A 25,382-nucleotide genomic window follows, 5' to 3' on the forward strand; every position below is an offset into this window, starting at 1 on the left:
GTCATGGCTCTTATGATTAGAGTACAGGCAGTCCCCGAGTTACGCGGATCCGACTTATGTCGGATCCGCGGTTACGAACGGGGCTTTTCTCGCCCTGGAGGACGGGAGCAGCGGGACGCCCAGATGCGCCGCGGTCTGCCGCCCCCATCCTCCGGGGCGAGAAAAGCTGCTCCCCGTCTCCCTGGTCTGCAGGGAGACGGGGAGCAAAGCCTTGGAGCACGCCCGCAGCAGGACAGCCCGGGCGCACTTGAGCTGTCCCCCTGCGGGCGTGCTCCGCGGCTTTGCTCCCCGTCTCCCTGGTCTGACCAGCAGACCAGGGAGATGGGGAGCAAAGCCTCGGAGCACGCCAGCAGTGGGACAGCCGCGGCGCGCCTGGACTGTTCCGCTGCCCGCGTGCTCTGCGGCTTTGCTCCGCGTCTCCCAGGTCAGCAGACCAGACCAGGGAGACGGAGCAAAGCCGTGGAGGACTTGGGCGGTCCTGCCACCCCCGTCTCCCTGGTCTGCTGGGGGGGGGGGCGTGCAGCTAGTGCCCCCCCCAGCAGACCAGGCTTTTCTTGCCTACCCCTGGGGTAGAGCAGCTGGGGGCTGCCGGGTTGGTCCCGCAGCGCCGCTCCGGACCAACCCGGCAGCACCCCAGCTGCTCTGCCCCGCCCCAGGCGTCCTGAGTCAGCCGCTGCTGGTCAGTTTCAGCAGCGGCTGAATCAGGACGCCTGGGGCAGAGCAGATGGGATGCTGCTGGGTTGCTCCAGTAGCGCGGCTCTTCGGCGCTACTGGAGCAACCCAGCAGCACCCCATTTGCTCTGCCCCAGGCGTCCCCAAGTCAGCCACTGCTGAAACTGACCAGCGGCTGACTACAGGAAGCCCGAGGCAGAGTTGCTCTGCCCCAGGCTTCCTGGAATCAGCCGCTGATCAGTTTCAGCAGCAGCTGACTTGGGGACGCCTGGGTTTCTTAAGTTGAATCTGTATGTAAGTCAGAACTGGCGTCCAGATTCAGCCGCGGTTGAAACTGATCAGTTTCAGCAGCAGCTGAATCTGGACGCCAGTTTCGACTTACATACAGATTCAACTTAATAACAAACCTACAGTCCCTATCTTGTACGTAACCCGGGGACTGCCTGTACATAATAAATATTTGCTGACAACTCAAACAGTTCCTTGCTTTTGAAATGTACAAGCGCCCTCCCAGATCTTGTACATTTCAAAGGCAGGGCGTGCAGGGCTCGTGGGGGACTGTTTGAGTCTCCACCTCATCCCAGGCTCACCGCAGTGCTTCTACTTTTGAAATGTAGCAAGAGTGCTGCTCTTGCTACATTTCAAAAGTGGAAGTGCCGCCAGTTTCTTGCTGTGCCTCTGCTCCTTCTCCCCACGGAGATGGTGCTGGGGAGGGAAATGGCTTGTAAGCCACCTCCCCACAGCACTGGATCCTGCTCCCTCCCTTGCTGCCTTTCTCCGATAGAAGCAGCAAGGGGCAGGGGAAGTGACTAATTGCTTACATCCCTAGTTTAATATAACCCATAACTATCTGAAACATGCAGCCTGAAACTGAAATTTTCCAAGCATGGTCTCTGCCTAAATGTGTCTTTTCCTTTTCCTCACCCTCCTATTATCCCCTACACCCCCAAAAAAAGAAGTTTGAGGAAAAGCGAGCCCTTCTGCCACTTTTAAGTTAGATATTGATTAGGAAAAAATAGTATTTACTATTTTATTAGTATTACCATTGACTTTTTAATAGATCTGCAGCAAAATCAGCTGTAGTTTATAAATTGAAATTTATCATACAAATAATCTTCATAGCAGAACAATACATTGCAGAATAGTTGTGTAGAAAAATAATTATTTTAAAAAGTAACAAACATTTGCAATTCATGCACTGAAAATTCATAGTTTGGCAAATGGAATTTTCTACATTGATAGACGATCTCATCTTAAGATCAGAGAAAGGTCAAGGGTGAAATCCTGGCACAACTGAAGTAAATGCCAAAGCTCCTATTGATTGCAATGGGGCCTTTGATACCATTAATCATGAGATGTCGCTGACTTGCTTGTGGCCGCTAATTTTTTTCCACAGATGCTCCATCCTTGAAGCATAGAGGCTACGTCTACACTGCAGATATTTGTCGGCAGAGAGTATGCTATTGAAGCGCTCATTAGCATTTGTCGTGCTGTCATTTGCATATTCTCTGCTGAGGCTTTTTGCACAAGAGGTTTTTGCGCAAAACCAAGCAGTGTAGATGGGTCCATTTTGCACAAAAAAACCCTTTTGCGCAAGAACCTGTAAACCTCATTTTTTGTGCAAAACCTCTTGTGCAAAAAGCCTTGGCAGAGAATATGCAAATGACAGTATGACAAATGCTAATGAGCGCTTTATTAGCATACTTTGTGCTGACAAAAGGCTGCAGTCTAGACATAGCCTCACACAGCTTGCACCTATAGCACCTACCTACCATACTCCATGATAATATAAACATTTTAGGTTCAAAGATTACATTAAAGCTGTTACAATGTAATCAGAAACAAAATCTTCAAGTTTGATTGTAATCTATAACTTCATGACAAAGAGATACTAAAATATAAGTGTATTGCTGCTAGCTTGACAGACCTTCTTGCACATTAACAAAATGGAGCAAATTCTGGCTTTGAAGATAGGGGTCTAACTTATACTGACTTCAGTGAGAGATGTAGACAGAAGAGGGTAGAATTTGGCTAAATATACTGTGCTTGTGCTCCCCCTTCTGGCTCTGTAAAGTAAAAGTTGTGCTGGCCTCAGTCAATTATGGTGAGTCACAAACAAAATTTTGTTGGCAAGATATGCAGGTTGAGGACACAGAACCTTTTTTTGTTTAACAGGAGCATTTATGTTATACTTCATCAATGATGGCAGGTTCAGAATGTATTCTGTCTTAACATTTTACTTTTTGAAAAAAATAAACCCAGTACTGGCAGCCAGGTCCCTCCTTTTTCATAGCCAGAGCAAGAGTGTGACTGGCTCCTCCTCTCTAGGAGCCTTTATTTATTGTGCCCTCTGCTGGGCCCTAATTGGCTAATTCCTGCCTCAGCTGCTGGCCTAAGGATGTTAAATTTAGATTAATCAACTAATCAAATAGTCAAGGGAATTTCCATTGACCTCTCAATCAGTCAGAGTGCCTCTGCCTTTGAAATGTAGTAAGAGCCCCGCTGGCAGAAGCGCCGCAGGGAGCACGGAGCACCTGAGAGACCACAAAAATATATACATTGTATCATGAGCTTTCGTGAGCACAACTCACTTCTTCAGATGACAATTATTATTTGTTCCAGGGGCACAGTGATGAATTTCCACTCCATACAGGGAATTTTTTCAGAGACCACTTAAAAATTGCTGAGGGTCTTGGTGGACCACTTAATGATCTTTCCACATATTGTTAGTACCATTAACTAACTATTGTAAAGTGCTTTGGATAAGAGCCCTTTATAAAAAAAATAACTGAATGGACTTCTCAAAGCTCCTGAGTGCCCCATCCCCCACCCTGGGCTCTCCATCCCCCAGCCGCTCTCCCCCTCGCCCGTGGGCAGCAGTCACTTACCAACTTGGCAGCCAACAGCAGTGCAACATTACAGGGGCAGGAGGATTCAGGAGAAAGGGGCAGCACAGCCATGTAGCAAGAGCCCCGCTGGCAGAAGCGCCACAGGGAGCACGGAGCAAACTATGCTTATTGGTAGCTGACTAGTTGCTTATATCCCTATGCTGGCCCCACAGCTCCAGTCCTCTCCCAGGGCTGGGTTTTAACCCTTAAAGGGCCAGTGCAGGACAGATGCCCCATCACAATATGATATACATACAGGTATACAGGGGTGGCCCTAGACATGCAATTGGCACCCCCACCTCTAAACCCCTCAATGATATTGCACCACTATTTGGCGCCCCATTTAACTTGGCACCCTAGGCGACCGCCGAGTTTGCCTATATGGATGGGCCGCCCCTGCAGGTATATCAGGTTTGTAGCAGTGATGTAATAGATGGCTGACTTGCAAAATTCTCTGACTCCTAAACAGATTGGGAGTCATCAGTCCTTTTTCGGATCTTCCTTGATAGAAATCTAGTGCAGAGAAGTGAAGCAGGAAATGACTTCCTGCCAACTCTCCTGAGGCTGCAGCCTGCAGGTAAGACTCCCTGATCTCCTGCTCCCCCCATAACCCTCTCTGCAGAGAGACTGTCCCCCCCCCCAATTTGCCACCCCCTGTGTGGAGGGGAGGTGCCAGACCCAGTGCTAGACTGCCAGACCCAGTGCTAGACTGCCCAACCCTATGGCCCCGTGTCATTGGGGGCCCCTGTGCTAGGCTATGGTATGTTTCATTATGTTTCATTGTAAATCTACCCCTGAGTGGAACTGAAAATATCTAAAGAAAGATGGCAGAGCTATTAAATACCAATGGAGTTATAGTTTTCATGGATGATATTCTGATATATGCTTCTTTGATGGAAAAATACAAAACCCACACCCTTCAATGAAGTTCTAAGCTTAATCAGTCTGTCTGTACTAAGGATGTTAAATATTGATTAGTTTACTAGTCGAGTAGTTGATGGAATTTCCATCGACTACTCGACTAGTTGATAGGCACTTGCACATTCTTGCTTTGAAATGTAAAAGAGTCCCTAGTGGGGGCTCATGTGCATTTCAAAGCAGAAGCGCCTGCATGGAGCCTGGGGTCAGTGGGGGATTCAGAGTCCCCCCCTGACACCGGGCTCCATGTAATGCTGATGCTTTGAAATGCCGCGTGGAGCTGGGGTCAGCCCATACATTCCCCAGCTGACCCCGGGCTCTGCAAGCTTTGAAATGCCGCACGGTGCCCAGGATCAGCTGGGGAGTTTCCAACTGATCCCAAGTTCCATGGAATCAGTCCCCAGCTGATCCCGGGCTCCACGCAGCGCTGCCACTTTGAAATCAGATAGATTTTGCCCTATCTGATTAGAGACAGCAAGGGGGTGGGGAAGCATCTAGTAGACTCGACTATCTGATAAACATTTGCTTATCGGATAGTCGACTAGTCAACTAGTCCTTAATATCCTTAGTCTGTACTGAAGCTAAACAAGGAAAAATGAATTTTTTGCCTACCTAACCTCAAGTTTTTAGACAGACAATAAACAAAGACAGAATCAATCATAGCCCCAAGAAAGTAAAAGCAATTTGAGAATTGAATGCCGCAATTAATGTACCAGAATTGAGATGTATACAAAAGATAGTAAATTATTTTGGTCAATACCTACAAGACCTTTCTATAATGAAAAACCACTGAATTAATTCTTCATAGTGAAGCTGCATTTAACTTGATGGCCAAATTAAGAAATTGCTTTCTGAAAGGTAAGGAATTAGCTCAACAGCCCTAGTTTTCAAGTACTGCACTATGATGTGTCCAAGCTCACACTATAAGTTACAGACTATGTGGTATGCTGTTGTAACAATATAGCTCTGAGTGGAAGTCAGTTGCATTTTGTTCTCACACAAGAAACCTAAAAATGATGTGCATAAATTGGGGAAGTGTACAGGCATGTGAAAACGTTTATAGATATCTTTGTGGACTGGATTCATTTGTACTATTAATGGACCATAAATTGCTTGTAACTCTCATCAATGAAAAGACATGGATCAAGTACTTCGGAGCTGCCAACATCTATTGCTAAGGTTAATGTGATTTAATTCAGTTGCTAAATTCGTTCCTGGGATAAATCTAGTAGTAGGTATACTCTTTCAAGGAACCCGGCATTATACTCAACTACCCATGAGTTCAAACATGAAGTAAAGGCAAGGAACCTGAATCTGAACCCCAAAAAACAGTTTCTAAATGAGCCAGACTTGAAAATGAACTGAAAATCCGTCAGTCACATTGAACCGAAGCTGGAACCAGCATTCCTTCCCCACCTCTCACTCCCCAAAAAAATTGGTAATCAGTTTCAGAATAACAGGGTTCAATAATCAAGTCCTGAGGAAGGGTCTCTCTCTACTCCAACCTGTGGGAGGGTGGAGGGGGGCAAGCAGAGTTTATACTTCTTAAAATGGTATTGCAAGTGACATGAAGAGAGGGAAAAGGAGTTCTGGAATGGATAGTTCTCCTGTCTGAATAACTCCCTCCTCTTTCCATCTCTTCCTTCCCCTTACTTCCTCCTATGTTTGCTAGGAGTTATAATGCAAGCAAAAGAGTGTGTAACATTAGTCTTCAGGAAACGTATCTGAAGACAGGTTTGGAGTGGTTGAACTAGTTACCAAACCATCATTCTAAGTTAGTGTCTACATCAGAGGGTTAGGAAATGTTGAGGAACCCAAATCAGACTTGAACTAAACTGTTTCTACTCCCTGCATAAATATTTATGTGGATGCTGTGGACACACACAGACCCATGTCAGAAATGACTTCTCCAACTACTAAAAGCCATCTTGACAGACACCAATTTCAGAAGTTCTAAATTACATTTGGGATGGCTGGCCCATGTATCCAAAGGACACTGTGAAAGTGACAAGAAACTACTTTGTGATGTGTGGACAGTTGAGTCAAATGGACAAGTAAGTCAAACGATTAAAAGCTCTTATTGGCATTATAATTCCAAACAAAATGAGAGGAAAAAGTCCTAAAGCTTGTCCATGAAGAGATCAAGAATGAACTAAATGCCATGAATGTCAATGTAGTGGCCAGACATCAGCAAGAAAAAAAGGCCAAAGTATCTTCATGTGAACACTGCAGAAGTAACACACCAATGCAACACAAAGAACCCTTACTAACATCACTTCTACCAGACAGAACTTGGCAGAGATTAGACGCAAATTTATGCAAATTCAAATGACATCATTATGCGATCATCATGGACTGTTTTTCCAGGTAGTTAGAAATAATGTCCTTAAAAAGCATAATGTATCAGTGTTTCTAAGAAACTGAAATGAGCTTTTAGTTGCTTTGGTATTCCAGAGCACCTAGTGATGGACAATGGACTACAATTCACTGCAGCAGAATTTAAATAATTTCTAACAAAATATCGTTTATCATATTACTAGCAGCCATCATTATACAAAACTGAATGGCAAGACTGAAAGAGCTGTATAAAGAGTCAAGAAAATCCTAGAGCAGGAAGATCCATTCTCTTATGTGTTATAGTTCAACACCAATAGTAACTATTGGTAACTACTATCAGTCGATGTTGAAGGTCCCATACCTGTCAGTGCTAACACAAATAGCAACAATAGTCCAGCACAACCTGTAACAGAGAGACAACTCAGGACTATTGTTTCATCACAGTGAACAGCTCTGAAGAGAGTAGCCAAATCAGATAAAACAGGTTAAGAACTTATGAACGTTTTTTCAACAGACATCACTCAGAGAAGAGACGGTAACTCATCTTGTGCAATGACTGAAGTTCTTTGAGATGTGTGTCCCTGTGGGAGCTCCACTTCAGGTAACAGTGCGTCCCAGTGCTGTTGATCAGAGATGAATGGTAGCGGTGTCACTTGGGTTACATGCATGCAGTAGATGTCTCACGGTGCCATTGATGCCATGTCTAGTGCACGAATGACCAAGGAGTTGGGAGGTGAATGTGCAAAGAGGAACTCTGCCCCTTTTGTGGGGACATTATGCTTTCTAGATGTCCTTTTGCATGTTGGTGGAGTTGAGGCCGGGTCTGCCAGGCATCTGTCTTGGTTCCAAGATTGCATCATTGATGGGGATAATGATCTTGGAAGTAGATGACATCAGTAAAAATTGCATGAGCTTGTGCTGGTTACTCTGCACTGCCTCCAGCAAGATGGAGGACCCACTTAAACAGTTCCTGGAATTGCCTGAAGTCATTTGCAGCATGATCGCCAGCATGATGTCCAGGGAAGAGAAAGAATTGTGTGCCGGAAACATAGCTTCTTGGTCTGTGCCTGTTTCAGTGTCATCTCCGCCTTCCCGAAGTTCAGTGGGATGTGGTGAATGAGACACATGTGAGACTGCAGTTCATCTCTGTGAGCTCTAGGTTGTCTGGTGTTTGGGCTTCAGTAAGTTGGGCTTCAGTAATGTGTCAATTGCATTGGGAAAGCCATTGGTGGGTATATCTATGGTGGTCCACACCATGATTAAGCCATCTGATTGCCATGGTATCTCAGCTCCATATGACCCCAGGGTGGTTGTCATTCTTTCACTGGTGAACTCTGTGATGAGAAAGTTCATGGGTTCTGCCCATGAATGAGTTTATCACTTCAATAGTGTATCAGTGCCAAGTAATGAGACATGTGGTTCTGATGATACATTCAGGTCTTTTGGTGCAGCAGAGACTGAGGCAATTCTGAGGTTGGTATTGTTAGTGCTGAAGGTCCCACACTTGTCAGTACCAACAGATGCTGCGTCAGTTTATTTGATAAGGTCAGTGCTGGCTTAGTTTTCACCTTCTGCACTATGGGTGCTAGGTGCAGAGGCATGATGGCTGAGGAGCCTCTTTGTGCTCAGTCCTTTACGGGTGAATTTGGTGCTGTGAAGAAGGCATGTTTTCATCTGTGCCTCAACACCAACTTTTTTGTTCAGGACTCAGCAGTGCTGAAGGTACCCAGACCTGGAATGTCATAGATGCTCACCTGAACATGTGCCGGCAGCTGGGGTCATGACCTTGCAGGGTTTGACCATGTCTCTTTCTCTATCTTTCTGCCTCCTGTTCCTGCTGGAAAAGTGCCCAGAGAGGCAGTCTTCATGTCTGTTGGAAAGATTTTTTTCATCATTTTTAACCTGAGATCCCAGTCACGCCAGGCTCTCACTTTCACATTGCTACATTAGGTGCATTTCTGTGGACTATTTGCCTCATTGAGACATTGTCTGCATAAGAAGTACCCATCCTAAACGTGTATTTCTCAAGGCAGGAGACGCATCACTTGAAACCTAAGGAGCCAGGCATCTTAACAGTTAATTGCTCCAGTACAGGGAAGGTAACTAGCAAAACTAAACTTTTTTTGGTAACAAAACTAAGACTAAGTATAATTCTCTATGGGTATGTCTACACTAGCCCCCTAGATCGATCTAGGTGACCAAAATTGCAAATGAAGCGCGGGATTTAAATATCCCACGCTTGATTTGCGTGTTCCCGGCCGGTCGCCATTTTAGAAATTGACTAGCCTGACGTAACTGCTGGCGTCTACACGCGGCAGTGAAACGGGATTTCGAAATAAAGCCCTAACTCAAATTAGCTGGTGTAATGAGGTTTACCAGCTAATTCGAGTTAGGGCTTTATTTCGGAATCCCATTTCACTGCCGCATGTAGACGCCGGCAGTTACTTCGGGCTAGTCAATTTCTAAAATGGCGACCGGCTGGAAACATGCAAATCAAGCATGGGATATTTAAATCCCGTGCTTCATTTGCAATTTCGGTCACCCTCATTAGCCTCCCTAGGTGGATCTACAGCCGTGGTCACCAACCAGTAGATCACGAGCTACCGGTAGATCTCAGGGGCTCTAAGAGTAGCTCTTGAGCCCTCTCTGAACTGCACGCCTGCGCAGAACATTTACATTTGATTTCCTCATTTGAGGAGCAGCTACTCACCGAGCAACAACACAGGTGAGTAGCTGCGAGGAATAGTGTGAGCTGGGAGGGCTGAAATACCCCAGCAAGCTGACTGTGGCTTTCAGCTGAAAGAGGCTGCCCCATGCTCCAGCTGATCGGCAGCTTCTCCTCTGCGCCTGCCCACATGGAGCTTGGTGCACCCTGGCTGAGCGCCATGGCCAGCTGTCCAGGCAGCCACTTCTCTTCCCTCTGCCCTGCACTCAGCCCAGGGAGGCTGCGTCTAGCTCCAGCTGTGCTGGAGCAAGCATCCCAGGCTGAGCGCAGGATCACAGATGCCCATCTGTTGGATTGTATACAACTAGCAATCTCAGACTACAACCCAGACTTCAAGACATTGGCAGATACTGTTCAGTCACAGGTGTCACACTGAGACTTTGTTATTGGAAGAAAAAATATATAATTATCAATACTTGATTTTAGATTTACAAAATGGCAGAGAACAAAATGTATAATTGTAAATGCTTCATTTGACATTTAAATAGTATGGATTAAAAACAGAGCATTTATTTCATAACTATAAACATGTGATTTTAATTTTATATATTGCATAATTTAAAAATAAACTGTTTAACAGAGTGTATAAGGGCTGGGGATAGCAAGTGATGGACAGGAGAATAGAGAGGGTGGGGCTTCAAAGAAGGAGCGGGGCGGTAGATCTTCGTCTGTTCTGAGACTTAAAAAGTGACCTTGGGTGTAAAAAGGTTGGAGACCACTGATCTAGAGGGTTAGTGCAAACATACCCTATATGGTTAACCTTTTAAACTATTATTTCCAAAGGTTTGGGAAAAGTGATAAGTATTGCTCCTGAGTTCTGTCTTCAGCCAAAGATGGATGAGAAGGGACTGGAGGGCTTGGGTCATGTATTCACTAGTTATGACACCAACGGCACCATGAGACAACTACTGTGCATATGCTACCCACTTGGACACTGCTACCATAAATCTCCAGTTGATAGTGCCAGGATGAAGCAACACCTGAAATGGAGCACTCACAGGGACAGCATTCAGCAAAGACCTACTAGATGGGGAAACTGGTGATCATGTTCAAGTCAAATTAGATTGAGAAAAAGGGTGAACAACTTCAGCTGTCATGAAGTAAAAGATTTTAGCAACCCAAATCATATGTGATCAAGACTGATAGTGAAGCTTTCAACAGAAACTGTGGACCCCTAGAGTTTTTTTCCTCAGAAGGAGCAATCCATACAGCAAACTTTACAGATGGCAGTTGCAGATATAGAAACAGACAGGGATTCCAAACCTGCCTCAGTCAGTTGTTGCAGTTAATGGACAGCCAGCTGACCAAGTTGGTATGCATTCAGGTTATGTAGTTGGAAAAAATCAGTATGATCCAGAGACTTGACTTAGACTGATACACAGAGAATTTGAAAGCCAGCATAATATTGTTAATGGTAGGACTATAGAATTAAAAGGTTGACAGGTAATGGAATGCTAAATTGTATTATACAGTTCAGCCATTAGGTGGCATGTGTATACAATACCTTATTTAAATGAACCTCAGCCATAGCGGGGGAGCATTGAAGGCTATAATGATAAATACATCTGGTGTATATGAGCAAGCAAGCTCTGTAGCCAGTCCATATATGGTACAAGAATGTGACATCTAATCTTGTGCCTTTCCTCGTTCAGGGTATTTTATATAATTTTTTTGAGGAAACTCCCTATCCAATTAGGCTGAGAGTTAGCCCTTCAGCTCCCTCAATAAATCAGGCAACGTGTGACAAGCACTACTCATGCTGTGAATTCAGGGTCGCCTGTCTGTTGTATCTGTATATGAGCTTCACAGTAGGAGATTAGGAGTTGGGATTTTTAGTACATTTATTGTAATCTGCATTTGATCACTGCATCCCTAGGGGGAGGGGAGAATCTCAGGAACAGAAGCAGACTGACGCCTGCATGAGGAGGATGCCTACCAACTAAGAGAACCCCTCTGCTATTGCAGAGAAGTCTGGATTCAGCATTAAACCAGATAATCATCCATGGAGTTGTAAGTGCACCATTTTTCAGTTGTCAGAAAAGTTGTATGGGAGACCACCCCTGTTTCCTGAACTGTGTCCTGAAGCTAGGGGGAAGAGTCTGGGGATTTCGTTACTTAGTGTTTATTAAACCCTCAGAGGAACATATCATCTTATCCCTGTTGTGTGTCTTCCTGAGTACACTGAATCAAGTCAGTCAAGTTGCTTGTAGCTGCTACAGAAGATATCACTTGGAGCTAGGTCTGTCAGTGGCTATTAGCCAGGATGGGCATGGATGGTGTCCCTAGCTTCTGTTTGCCAGAAGCTGAGAATGGGTAACAGAGAATGGATCACTTGATGATTACCTGTTCTGTTCATTCCCTCTGGGACACCTGGTATTGGCTTCTGTCAGAAGACAGGACACTGGACTAGATGGCTCTTTGGTCTGACCCAGTATGGCCATTCTTAGGTTCTTATGTTTTAAGTTATGAAGGCCACTATGATGTCTACCAATAGGACACTAAACTTTGTTCTCTAGCTTTGCATTTTATTTTAAGAGAATTTTGTATATGGTATTATAGCACTGTTGGTTCCACTCTGGTGGCTACAGTTTCAAGCTTAACAAAGTGAAAGTCATCTTTACTATTTGTGTTAGAGTTGCTAGGAACACATAAAGACCAAGGGTATTGACCGCACATACATTCACAAGTACAAAGTTGAGACTGTATTACAAGTTTTATTAAAGCTACAATTAAAGTTATGATTATCTAAGTGTACAGAAATTCTGTATAGACCTATTAAGTTACAAATAAAGCTATACTCATATCCTTACAACAGTGTTAGGGTCTGATGCATCTCTCATGGTGTGATAATCAGTAGAAGAGTGGGTGTTGCTGAATTTTCCCAGAGGTATTTCAATTTTACCATTCTAGGTATCCTCTTTTTACTGTGATTTACTATGCTTATATTCTGTGCATGTCCATAAAAGTGTTAACCCTCTTTTCTCCTATTGGTTTGTCCTCCCTGGAAATTTAAGGGATCCCATCCCTATAGGCCAGGGTCTGCAATCTATGGCTCACCAGCCAAATGTGGCTTAGTAGAGAGACAAATAAGCTCAGCCCCCACATTGATTTCCCCCCCCCCAGCAGGGAGCCTGTGCTGGTGCTCCAACCTCGCAGCTCCCCGCTGGCTTCCTGTGGGGGGAGGAAGAGGGAAAAAAGCACCGAGCCTCCCCGCCAGACCCAGCTGGTGGAGAGGAAGTGACTATGTGTGCTGCCACTTCCTTTCCCCCTTCCCTGGCTGGGGGAACAGCAACAGAAGAACATGCTTCCTGGAGGCTTTCCCCTCTGTTCTCATTGGCCAGAATTGGGTGGGAGGCGGTGCTTGAGCTACAGTGCTTGGAGCTATGTGAAAGCAAGTAAGTGCCCCCCCATCCCATCATGCCCAGCCTCCTTACCCACCCCCCGCTGAGACCCTGCACTCCCAGCCCCCTCACTCACTGCCCTGCTGAAACCCTGCCCCCCCAGCCTGCTCCTTCCCCCTCCCCCGGTCAAGCATCCTGCCTCCAACTTACTCCTGCACCATCTCCCCTGGCCAGACACCCTGCCCCCAGCTTGCTGTAGCCCATAGGACTAACATGCTCATTCTTTCCTTATGGTTTTGATGGTATGTTTATTATAAGAATCTACAGTAGGTTTAATTGGTAGTTTGGCTATAATACAAGAGACTTACAGGCCATGTGCTGTATGTTGAGCGAAGGCAAAGTTAGTATTTTTGTCTGGGATCTTTCACCCAGAGAGCACAGTTAGGTCCTGAACATATTTGAGCTTTCACCTACATAGATGGTGGTAAGATCCAGGAAATTTCCATGGTATAGGCACTTCCAAGAATACCCTCTAACTTAGCAGGTACATCATTATTTAGAAACACCTGAAATAACTGGTTGAGGTCCCAGACCTAATAATCAAGTAGGACAGAAATAATACATGTGACAGACAACCATAGAAGATAATGAATTGACACATATGATAATAAGTTGCAATAAATAATATACTGACCTATTGGAAAAAGACACTTCACCATTAGTATGGGGAGGAAATACGAATAAGGAGAAACAGAAACATCCCTTACCGAATATGCATCAAACATAATGTCAGGGTAATATATAAGTGGCATCCCAGCCTATGGGTGGTAGGAGAAGAAAATGTAGTCCATGGAAGGAACCAAAATGATGGCCCCTGGTGATGACGGGGAAGACAAAGGTAATGAGGAAGATGATGGCTAACACCTTGGGTTGGTCTAGAAGGAATAGTGAGAGTATAAGGTATGGAAATATGAATGTACATTCCCTAGCCATCTTATGAAATTGGAGTGATTGTGACTGCTAATTGTATTAATAAACTACATTTGTAAATATATGTAAGAGTTCCTATAGGCTATGTCTACACTGGCAACTTCTTGCAGAAGAACAGCTGTTCTTCCCCCAAAATTTGCTGGTTGTCTACACTGCACGAGTGTTCTTCCAGAAGTAAATTTACAGTATAGTGTTGTAAAACAGGGCTTCTTCCGGAAGAGTTATTCCTCTCCCCTCCAGGAATAAGCCCTCTTGCGCAAGAGCTCTTCCAGAAGAGGGCAGCGTAGACAGGCAACATGAATTTCTTGCACAAGAAGCCCCTATGGTTAAAATGGCCATCAGAGCTTTCTTGCAGAAGAGAGCGTCTACACTGCCATGGATGCTCTTGCGCAAAAACACATCTCTTGCGCAAAAGCACATGCCAGTGTAGACGCTCTCTTGTGGAAGAGTTTTTGCACAAGAACTCTTTCGCAAAAGTGTTCTTGCACAAGAAGCTGCCAGTGTAGATGTAGCCATAGTGTATGCATTGCAACTGTGCACATCAGAGTTCCCAACCATAGAATAATTGAATACTGGGCCTGATCCTGGGACAAAGAACCTGTCAACCCTAAAGATGGTACACAGAATCCATATACAATCTTAAATCAGGCTACACTGCTCCTGGACCCTAACTTTGCTCCTGCTCCCTTCTCCTGGCCAGACACCCTACTCCCAGCCTGCTCCTGAACCCTACTTCCCACCCAGACCTTGCACTGTCACCCCCTCCTGTTCCCCGCCTCCCACTCAGATCCTGCACCCCCATCCCTATCCCATTCACTGGCAGCCCTGTCCTGCACAGTGAGCCCCTCATTTCTGGCCCACCCCAGAGCCTGGGGGGCCCACAAAATTCACTAACCCTGGAACCCCAGAAAAGTTAATCTAGCCTGAGGCCTTGAACCTCAGTCCTCCCTGTCCTTCTCCCCCTCCCTGTCCCCCGCCATGGGCTGGAGCTCCAGGGGAGTGAGGTGTTTCAGTTGGGGGCCTCATCAATGAGGGTTGGGTTTTTTTGGGGGGGGGGGTTGGTTTTTTTGCTTCTCACTTGTGTGATCCCCAACTGATTTTTCTGTGGGTCACTGGTCCCCACCCCATAAAAAGATTCCCCACCCTTGCCATAAAGACAGTGTTGAAATCTTGTGTGTTGGACATAATATTTTACTTTATTTAAAAATGAAGCCTGGCCAACAAGCCCCCAATTGGGACCCAGCCCCCATCTGGCTGCAGTGTCATAACACTCCTGCACCCCCCCCCACACACACCTGCCCAGAGCACCTCATATCCCTACATCCCCAAACTCCTGCACCCCCACATCTCCAGGCCCCCTGCCATAACACTCCTGTCCCCTCCCACAGCCCAACCTTATGCCCTGAGCCCATCATACACCCAAATCCCCTGCTCTGAACTCCTCGTACACCCCCAACCCAGACTCCTGCACCCCCACATCCTCAGCCCCCACCATAAGATTGACAGAAGACAGCCTGAATGTGTGCATGAAGCTGGATTTGACCAGTTATGATGTAAACTTAAAAGAAATGTGCAAAAAGATACAGCAACAGAAGTCCCATTAAATAAAGTCTGTGAGTACAATGTTTCATTTCTGCTATTATTAATCATCATGTCAATTATCAATAATATTAAGTTGTATAATTTTAGTCATGCAAATGGGCATTCTTATACAGCTCCTTTTTGACCACTTGTTCTGAATTTTGATATAGGTTTGGGTCTTTGATTTGTAAAGGTTGCCAACCCCTGTAACAGGCCATGTAAGTTCCCTTTATTCTCATTAGCACTTGTCCCCCATGGTTAAGACACATATCTGAGACAGATGTACCTCACCATATTTTTATGATCTAATATTAATCTTCTGGATTATTGCACAATTCTGCTAGTTGCTACCTCTTTTCTCATAATCTTAGGGCATCTGGTTATTTCTGGTTCATTTACTTATGTCATCATTTCTTATCTCCAAGGCCTAAAGTAGCTTAAGCAAAATCGTGCAGACCTCAGTCTGAGCTTGCATTGCAGGTTGTCTTATATATATTTAATACTTAGTTCCTCCAAATACTGATAAATCTCATACTTTTATAATCCTACAAATTAATTCTAATGTACAACGAATATATGTAATATAATATATTGCTTACTCATAACATCAGGCAATAAATCGATAATAAAAGCTACAACTCTTGCTGTATCAGGTCATGTGAGTGGGATTCACATGTTCAGGGGTATCATCAGTGAGGGGAGGGCATGGTGGCCTTGAGAGTGTTGATTTACCTTCATATGTCCTATTTACTTCCAGCTTAATACAGTTAGGCTACGTCTACACTGGCATGATTTTCCAAAAATGCTTTTAATGGAAAAGTTTTCCGTTAAAAGCATTTTCGGAAAAGCACGTCTAGATTGACAGGATGCTTTTCCGCAAAAGCACTTTTTGCGGAAAAGCCTCCATGGCCAATCTAGACGCGGTTTTCCGCAAAAAAGCCCCAATCGCCATTTTTGCGATCGGGGCTTTTTTGCGGAAAACACTACTGTGCTGTCTACACTGGTCTTTTTGCGCAAAAGTTTTTCGGAAAAAGACTTTTGCCCAAACAGGAGCAGCATAGTATTTCCAGAAAAGCACTGATGATCTTACATGAGATCGTCAGTGCTTTTCCGGAAATTCAAGCGGCCAGTGTAGACAGCTGGCAAGTTTTTCCAGAAAAACTTGCCAGTCTAGACACAGCCTTACTGTGCGAAATATCTTGTAGGTTGGTGTTTCTTTTTGGGAGTCTCCAGGTATCTGGCGACTGGGGGTTGCCCTGTGATTAGAATTTTCCTTCCAAATTGCTATGGTAACCTTGCCAAGAGGGAGTGAGGGGGATGGAGGCACTGCTAAGTAAATTCATATGGGATGAGAACAAGAAAATTACACCCTGCTAAGATGGAGGTGGGATCCAGATGAATCCAGACTTGTCCATCAGAAATCGTAAGGAGATTAGAGGAGGCAACTGGTTGGATATGGGTACTTCACAAATTAAATAGATGGTTTTGCTGGCAGGGAAAACACATTAAATTATAACTTCTGAGCTTATAGCATAAATTCATGTACATACTGAAGTCAATGGAGTTACCCCAGGGATAAATCTAGCATATTATGTTCAAGTTTGTGTAACTGCTAGGGATAACATTTAACCATGCAAATGCAATATAGATTGAAAATGTGAAGTAATACTCCTGTCATCATATATATAGTAGCCCAATGTCTGTGACTCTGTAACGCTACCTGTTCCCTCTGGGCAGTGCTGTTGCCTCCTGTCGTGGTGCTTGGCTGACTTCTGCACCACTGAGCCGGGCCGCTGCGCGGGAGCAAGCAGCGTAAGCGGCCATTTGGGGTCTGCGCTCCCCATGAAGCACAGGGGAGCGCGGTCACCAAATGGCAGCTTGTGCGGCTTGTTCCCACGTGGCGGCCCGGCTCAGCAGCACAGAAGTCAGCCAAGCGCCACAGCAGGAGGCAACAGCGCCGCCCAGAGGGAACAACCTTGGGGCGGGGCCTGGACAAGCGTGCGTCTCTGACGTCAAGAAAGGGTGCCAGATTCAAAAGGAGGAAAGTGGAGCAGACACAGAGGAAACAGAGAGGAGAATGGAGGAGGCGGAGAAGAGAGAACGGAGGAAGCAGAGGATAGTGAGAGGGAGAGGGAGAGAGACACAGCAGGAGGAAGAGAAGAGAAACACAGAGTGAGAGGCGGGAGGGGAGAAGAGAAAGAGAGAGAGACGGAGAGAGAGGCAGAAGGCGGATGAGAGCTGAGAGAGAGAGAGGGCGAGGCAGTAGGAGGAGAAGAAAGAGAGAGGCTGTTTGTGCCGCTTGCTCCCACCCCTGTGCTGCATGGGGAGCGCGGACCCCAAACAGCTGCTTGTGCTGCTTGCTCCTGTGCGGCAGCCCGGCTGAGCAGCACAGAAGTCACCCGAGTGCCATGGCTGGAGGCAACAGCGCCGCCCAAAGGGCGTGAGGCCTGGATGAGCATTCGTCTCTGACATCAGGAAAGAGTGCCGGATTCAAAAGAGGAAAGCGGAGCAGACACAGAGGATGCAGAGGAGACAGAGAGGAGAATGTAGGAGGCGGAGGACAGCAAGAGAGAGAGTGAGAGATATGCAGCAGGAGGAGGAAAAGAGAAAGAGAGAGAAGCAGGAGGGGGAGGCAGTAGGAGGAGGAGAGAGAAAGAGACACGGAGCGAGAGACCGGAGGCTCAGGAGAGAAGACCGACTTGGAGGAGAGACCTGAAAATCCCATCTTATGACGGGCTAATTGGCTAGTTGTTAATAATGTACCTGGTCCGTAGCTACCTGGAAAACTTTACTCAAGTAACTAGAGTTTAGCAGTGGAAATTTGTTCTGGTAGTTTTCCCCATTTAAAAACATTGTCAGCATCAAAATTAGGTCAGTCCATTTTAATATAAATGGATGTAGTAGAAGTCTTAGTGTGATATCTGTTCTTTAGCTAACATGTATATTGCCTTACTCAGACTTTGACTCAGAAAAAGATCTTTCTTCAAGTGCATATGTTTCATTGTAGCACTGGAAGACTCAACTGCAATTTAATATAATAGGTTTGAACTCTTGCCAAAATCAGATCAGAAAAAATATTTTTCGATTGGTTGATCCAACTATGCCAGCCAATTCTTTCACTGCCACTGCCCAATGTCAGAGAAATAGCAAGCAGTCCTCAGCAAAGGGCCAAATGATAATTCAAAAAATTAACTAATGTGAATATGCATAGAACACTTTTTTGTTCTATGTGTTTAGTTTGTAATTTTTCATGTAATGTTTCATCTTTTTTTAGCCAACAGATGCATTATATACAGGGTGTTCCCACTATAAGTCGCCCCAGTATACATCAATTCTGCACTATAGTCATTGACACACATAAAAAAACCCTCCAATTTGTGCAAATGGAAGTCAGTTGCAGGAGAAAAAAAATTCCCGCTTTAAGTTGTTTCGCTATAAGTCCCAAGTTTTTTGGAACATATTTTGGACTTATAACAAGGACAGCCTGTATACCTAAAGAATTGAGTTATTTGTCTCAAAAGCATCTGTTGTAGCACAGTCTGCCCTCACCATCTTTTCAAAGACAAATATGGCAAATCTGTATGAAATTTTTACTACATTTTGAGATGGTAGTATATATTATTTGTTTGCTTTTATCTCCATTCACACTGATATGAATAAGAAACAACTACGTGGCTCTGGACAGTCCTGAAATTTGAGTTAATTCAGATCCACATCTGCATTTAGTGATTTGGTCCAGATGATTGCATCTAGTTTTTTTCCTCCCTGTACAGGCTTTAGTGCCTTTAGCAATTGGTTTGCTTTTGTTAGTAGGAAGACGGAGAACCCCACAGGGACTTCGCTTTTGTTGTCTAATTTAAAAAATAATCTACTAGAGATTTAGCATGTCATGTTTTTAATAAACAGTGCACATCCTCATCTTCATTTTGGTTAACATCGTTGAAAGATATGGCTTTGAATTCCCATACAACAGATCTTAATAAATAACGGTATTCAGACTTTAATAGTTGCATAGACAAGAAGTTTGAAATCTTTTATTCAAGACTGCTTGAAACTGTGCTGATAATGGAAAAGATAGGGCTGACTGACTGACACAAGGCTATTCTAATTTAAAATACCTAAAACTGCAAACCATTAGGAATCTGATTGATGACCTGGAACACAAGCACAGATTAAGGAATGTCAAATTGTGAGACTGTTTCTATAAACACCAAGGCTTGATCTACAATACCTCATGTTAATATAACTGATGTGGCTCAGGGATGTGAATAAGTCACCTCCCCGAGCCACATACGATATACTGATCTAAGCACCGACATGCTATGTTGCTATGAGAACTTCTGCTGCTGACATAGTGGCTGCCGCTAATTTGGGAGAGGATTAGTTAAGTCAACAGGAGAGATCTCTCCCATAGGCTTAGAGCAGTCACACTAAAAAGCTTACAGCTGCATGGGTGCTGCATTGCTGTAAGCTCTCTAGGGTAGCCATAACCTTCCATCCTGGGTGTCATTAAGGCCAATCAGACATCTTGCATCATTTCAGCATGAGAAAGTCCAATTAAAAATTGTGCATACATTTAATTTTAGTTTTTTTTCCAGGAATTGTATTTTATCTTTATTATATATGCATTCAGTGTATAATTTGATAAAGCGCAATAGAAAGATATGGAGTTACAAATCAGTATACTATGTCCTACAACTAGTTGATAGTTAGCTGTGGATACTGGAGATGTAATTCTCTCCCTCCTTAATACAATAGGCTTCTAGGATAAGAAGAACGTGGGCTATATTAAAATTGTAAGAAAAATAGTGTTGAGTAAATATTACTTTTCACCACTTATGCATTCTTTTGGTTGGAAGAATTGCTTAGAGGCCTAAGCAACAGGTCTGAGATATCTGGACTTTATAGATCTTCTCTATATAACTAAAAAGTTTTAATCACAATAATTTTGTGTATTTTCCACCTGTAACTCTAATGTCCCTGTCATTTATAACATAATTAGAAATAGTTCTACCAAATACCAAGTGTATTTAGTTTCATCTTTGGAAGTGTTTTAGATTCAGTGAGCAGTGCTGCAGCAGTCCAGAACCATGAGAGTAAATTTAAGGACAAACAAATAACCAAAGATATAGCCTGCTCTGCCTCTCTTACTGTGAAATGGGGAAGTTTACTAACGGCAATCTATTCAGCAGAGCTGTTCAGATCAGGTAATGTTTGCATTATGAGAAACAAAAGCTATAGATAAGGAAACTAATTTCCCCTTTGTTACTCAGAGCACAAGGTTGTTTTTATTTCTATTTGTACCTTTCTGTGAACCTTGGTCTATCAGTCTGACAAGATCTAACGAGATCAGATGCTATACAGTTTTTGGAAGAAGAGAAGGGCCGCAGCCAAAATGAAATTACAGTTTTAGACACATTCTGTTTTATTTGTATTCATATACACATACACATTACAGCCGAGAAAGCAATAGACGGATTGTATCAAAGAGAAGGTAAGCAGCTGGATTCTAGTGCTCCCTTAGACAGATAAAGATGAAGATCCAACCAGAGATGATGGGATAAGGGGAAGTTGAAGATATTCATGAAAAAAATCTAGAGTTTTTTTATTCACTCTTCTTGTAAAGCGTACATAACATTATAATAGCTGGAAGTGAAGGTAATTGAGTTTATATTTTTTGTTGGTCATTTTATGTTTCATATTAATGTGTACTTCTTCCATCCCTCACTCCCTCTCCATTTTGTTTCTCTTGTTCCAAATAAACGTGTGAAAGAGAGAAAATACCAAGGGCATAATCTCTGAACCTGAATTCACTGAGAATGCTGATTTAGCTAGAGAACTGGTGGTTGTATTAAAGATCTTACTATATATTTTAGAAATATGTGTCCCTCTGTCCGTCTGTACCTCCTAAATGATAGGTCTAAGACCACCTGATTTGGTATGCAGATTCCTTTTATATACAGGGGTTGCTTGTGCCAGGATAATTGGATGTGCCTGGAATTTGATTGCTTCTCATAAAATGGAAAGGGAAGGATTTAGTAGGAGAGTTATACTGTAGAATGACCACAGACAGGGTGGGCAGTAAGGGGTCAGAGATGGGGACTGGGACAGCTATAACTCCACTAGGCCAGCAGGGGCCGGGGTTGAAAAAAGGGACAGTTATCTACTATATATTTCAGAGAGTTTGTCTGTTTGTGTCTGTTGTGTCCAACTGGGGGACATGCACCTCTCCCCTAGCTGTGCCCGCTGGAACTGCAATGGTCATGGACAAGTGCTTCTCACCTGGCCCCAAGCTGCTACGGTGAGAGAGGGCTGGCAGTCCTCTCTCCTTGGGACAACCTGGATACTGAACCTATGATCCCCAGTCCTGTCACAGAACAATGATTTAAATGAAGAAAAACAAAATTTATTTGAGTCAAGGACCTGAACAATGCTGAGTAAATCTTCTAGCATTTTCATAAAGTTAGTTTCACTAGAAGTTATTTTATACATTTTAAGAAACATTACCTCTTATGTTCATAAAGTATAGTTTGCCAGATAAAAGCTCCCGATAGCCTGGACACAAATAGGAACTATGCTCTTGTCTGCTATATTGCTCTGATTTAACTCACACAAATGTACAAATGTAACATAATTTAATTTTCTTTTAGTGGGATGGTTAGCCTTTACATACGAAATGGCATCTGAATTTGCTTTATAATATCTAATAAACCCATTACAGGCAATTTAAAGTAAGTGTCTATAACATGTTTGAAATACAAATTCACTCTTCTTGTATTTCCTTTCTATTGGACAGATGTTTATTGTATAAAAGACCTAAGTCACATTATAATTTGCTCATAGAATTAGAATACTCAACCTAATTGGACTATAAAATAAATTGATTTCTCACTAGTAGATTCAGAATCCTTCTAATGTGCAAAGAGAATGACTTTCGTCAAACCAAATGATCTCAGAAGATTCCTGCTCTATGCTTCCTGGTTGAAAAATAGCTATGGCTTGATGTTTTTTGAACCTCTGAGTCACTCTGGTAGGTAGGTGGTAAGTGTACCTTAAAGACACCAATTACTGGCATGTCGCCCCTCTACTTCACCCTACTTCATTTAATGCTTAATTATGGAACTCATAAATACTAATAATTTTTCATAACAAATTTTATGAGATTTCCTGAATTTTTGACAAGGTCTAGTCACTTTTTCTGGCTGTAGTTCTGACTACCATAGTATATCTCATGGTTGTCCTTCCCAGCTAAATACTTCAGCTGCATTTGGTTGCTTGACACCTATCCCCACTTTTTAGAGGTCATTCATTTGTACATTTTAATTTTTATGGAAAAACCCTCTTTATTTAATCCAGCTGCTTCACTTGGGCTGCCTGAGTTCTCAACATGGCTTTGGTCATTTTGTCTGCACTAATTTTGGGAAAGGAAAAGGTGGTCAATCTGCTTTTGCTGGTGTAAACAATCCTTCCCCCCTTCAGTTGGGTGGCCAGGTTCATTATAGAGGCTTCAGGTGTCAGCTAGTACTTCCCAGGCTTTGTCTTTCCTTGTCTGACAGCTCATTAAGGCAACTGATTTGTTTTGATCATAGACAAAATTCATTGTGATTTCTTCAGGGGTTGCTTCAACCCTGTCAAGCTCTGCACCTATTATTTTCCTTAAAGTATTGTCATTTGACATTTCAGGATTCATGCCATACTTTTGCCTTAGCTCTGTCTACACTAGATGCTATTCAAGAATGATTAGCACAGAAATGTACAGGAGGTTCCAGAGGAAGCGTCGCAAGTTGGGGGCCTCCTGTAATTCCATGATGGGTTTGACTGACAATCACGTTACTTTCTCTTTTGTTTTAGCATGGATAATAGCTAGCTGGCTTGCAACATTAGTTCCTAGATTCCACTTTACACCATCTATCTCAGATTAAATACCCGAAGCCTCACTTTACATCTTCTGTAAACTCAGCTAAATCTGAAACACAGCTAAATCAGAGTCTTTCAAAGCAAAGATCAGAGTCAAGATGCTAAATTGAACACATGGACTGTATTAGCAAATCTGGAAGGGTTCTGACAGGATAGGCCCCCATATTTCAATATCCATCCTATATAAGCATCCTAAATTAATGTTCTGAGATTTCAACTTCTTTTGCACCTCTGCATGCCACCATGAGGATGGTTCAAGGTTCCTTCTTGTTCTAAGCAATGTCTCTTTTCTGCACGAAGGGGATCAGTAATTTCCCAAACCAAAACCAACAGTGTTCTCATTAGTTAAGCCTCTGGCTACCTCATACTAAATTATGCAAACTTAAGGATGATAAGAGGTGTGATTTAAGGATGATTAAAGAGTCTTTAATTACATGTTCATATACTGTTTTTCCCACAGGGCCCTTGTCCCATTGTTTCCACAGGCTGGACCTGCTCTGGGGGTGGATTAAAATCGTGTAGTGAAAGGAGGCTATTGTCTGTGGAGTCAATGAATACTTCCCAGAGGAATTTTGTCCAGAGATATGATTGGACAAGGGACCAGAAATAAGTCCCAATTTCAGAACACCCCCTCATCCAGCTTCTTCTTGGCATGACGTTGGCGCCAAGAGGAGATTGATGAGGAAGTCTTATAACTGTCTGGGGGCTGCAGAAGGGTGTGCATAGATGAGAAGGTGTGGGGAGATCTTCAGTCAGAACCTCAGTAAGCAGTTCTGGAAGAATTGGTAGAGGAGCTGCATCCTACATAGATATAAGCCAATGTCTTCTTCTCATCACAGAAAGGACAGGTGTCAAGAGTTCCTGATCCACTCCAGGTAAGTGCCTGAGCTCATGACTCATGGAAGAGTTACCAACTGGCCCTCCAGGGTTCTCCACCCTCCTCAGGTGGAAGCATGTCCTGTCATTTGGTATTGGAAGGGAAGACAAGAGACAAAGGAAGTGGAAGATATGGAGCATGAGCACACACAAACAGGGCTCGTCTACATTGGCCCCTTTTCCGGAAGGGGCATGCTAATTTTTCAGATCGTAATAGGGAAATCCGTGGGGGATTTAAATATCCCCCGCGGCATTTAAATAAAAATGTCCGCCGCTTTTTTCCGGCTTTTAGAAAAGCCGGAAAAGAGCGTCTACACTGGCCCCGATCCGGCCCGATCCTCCAGAAAAAAGCCCTTTTCCGGAGGATCTCTTATTCCTACTTCAAAGTAGGAATGCCTTACTTCAAAGTAGGAATAAGAGATCCTCCGGAAAAGGGCTTTTTTCCGGAGGATCGGGCCGGATCGGGGCCAGTGTACACGCTCTTTTCCGGCTTTTCTAAAAGCCGGAAAAAAGCGGCGGACATTTTTATTTAAATGCCGCGGGGGATATTTAAATCCCCCGCGGATTTCCCTATTACGATCTGAAAAATTAGCATGCCCCTTCCGGAAAAGGGGCCAATGTAGACGTAGCCACATTGTGTGCCCCTGAACTGTGCCCAGACCAGTTGGATTTCATGAAGCCACATCAGGTGATGTGTTGGCAGCAGCTAGGAAGGTTTGGGGGGAAAGCCTAATGATGAATTCCAGTAATCCAAGGGTGAGTGGTGAGCAGGGACCATCCTCCCACAGAACCCACTTGAGAAAAGTAAGACATAGATGACAAGGCTTCCCTCACTTCCTGAAGTATGTGGTAGGGCACACAAAGGGTGGGCAAACCCTGGCAGTGGCTGAGTGTCATGGGGACCACCCAGTCCCTCCAATCATATTCCAGAAGATTCATAGACTCATAGACTTTAAGGTCAGAAGGGACCATTATGATCATCTAGTCTGACCCCCTGCACAGTGCAGGCCACAAAATCTCACCCACCCCTCCTAGAATAATCCTCTCACCTATATCTCAGATATTGAAGCCTTCAAATACTTTGAAGACCCCAAGATGCAGAGAATCCTCTAGCTGTGATCTGTACCCCATTCTACA

General features: G+C 44.0%; 1 long non-coding RNA gene across 2 annotated transcripts in view; it reads left to right on the forward strand.

Moving 5' to 3' along the window:
• LOC112545733 (uncharacterized) overlaps positions 1–25,382 on the forward strand; it is a 93,452-nt gene that overhangs the window by 20,720 nt on the left and 47,350 nt on the right. Inside the window, exons 2-3 of one of the 2 annotated variants that reach the window (XR_012898861.1) lie at positions 4,030–4,137; positions 11,417–11,550. This is a non-coding gene — a long non-coding RNA (uncharacterized LOC112545733). The remainder of the gene's footprint in view (positions 1–4,029; positions 4,138–11,416; positions 11,551–25,382) is intronic. The other variant, XR_012898855.1, reaches the window with a different exon arrangement.

This window comes from Pelodiscus sinensis, chromosome 1, assembly GCF_049634645.1.
Source record: "Pelodiscus sinensis isolate JC-2024 chromosome 1, ASM4963464v1, whole genome shotgun sequence".
In the NCBI taxonomy this organism is placed as follows: Eukaryota; Metazoa; Chordata; order Testudines; family Trionychidae; genus Pelodiscus; species Pelodiscus sinensis.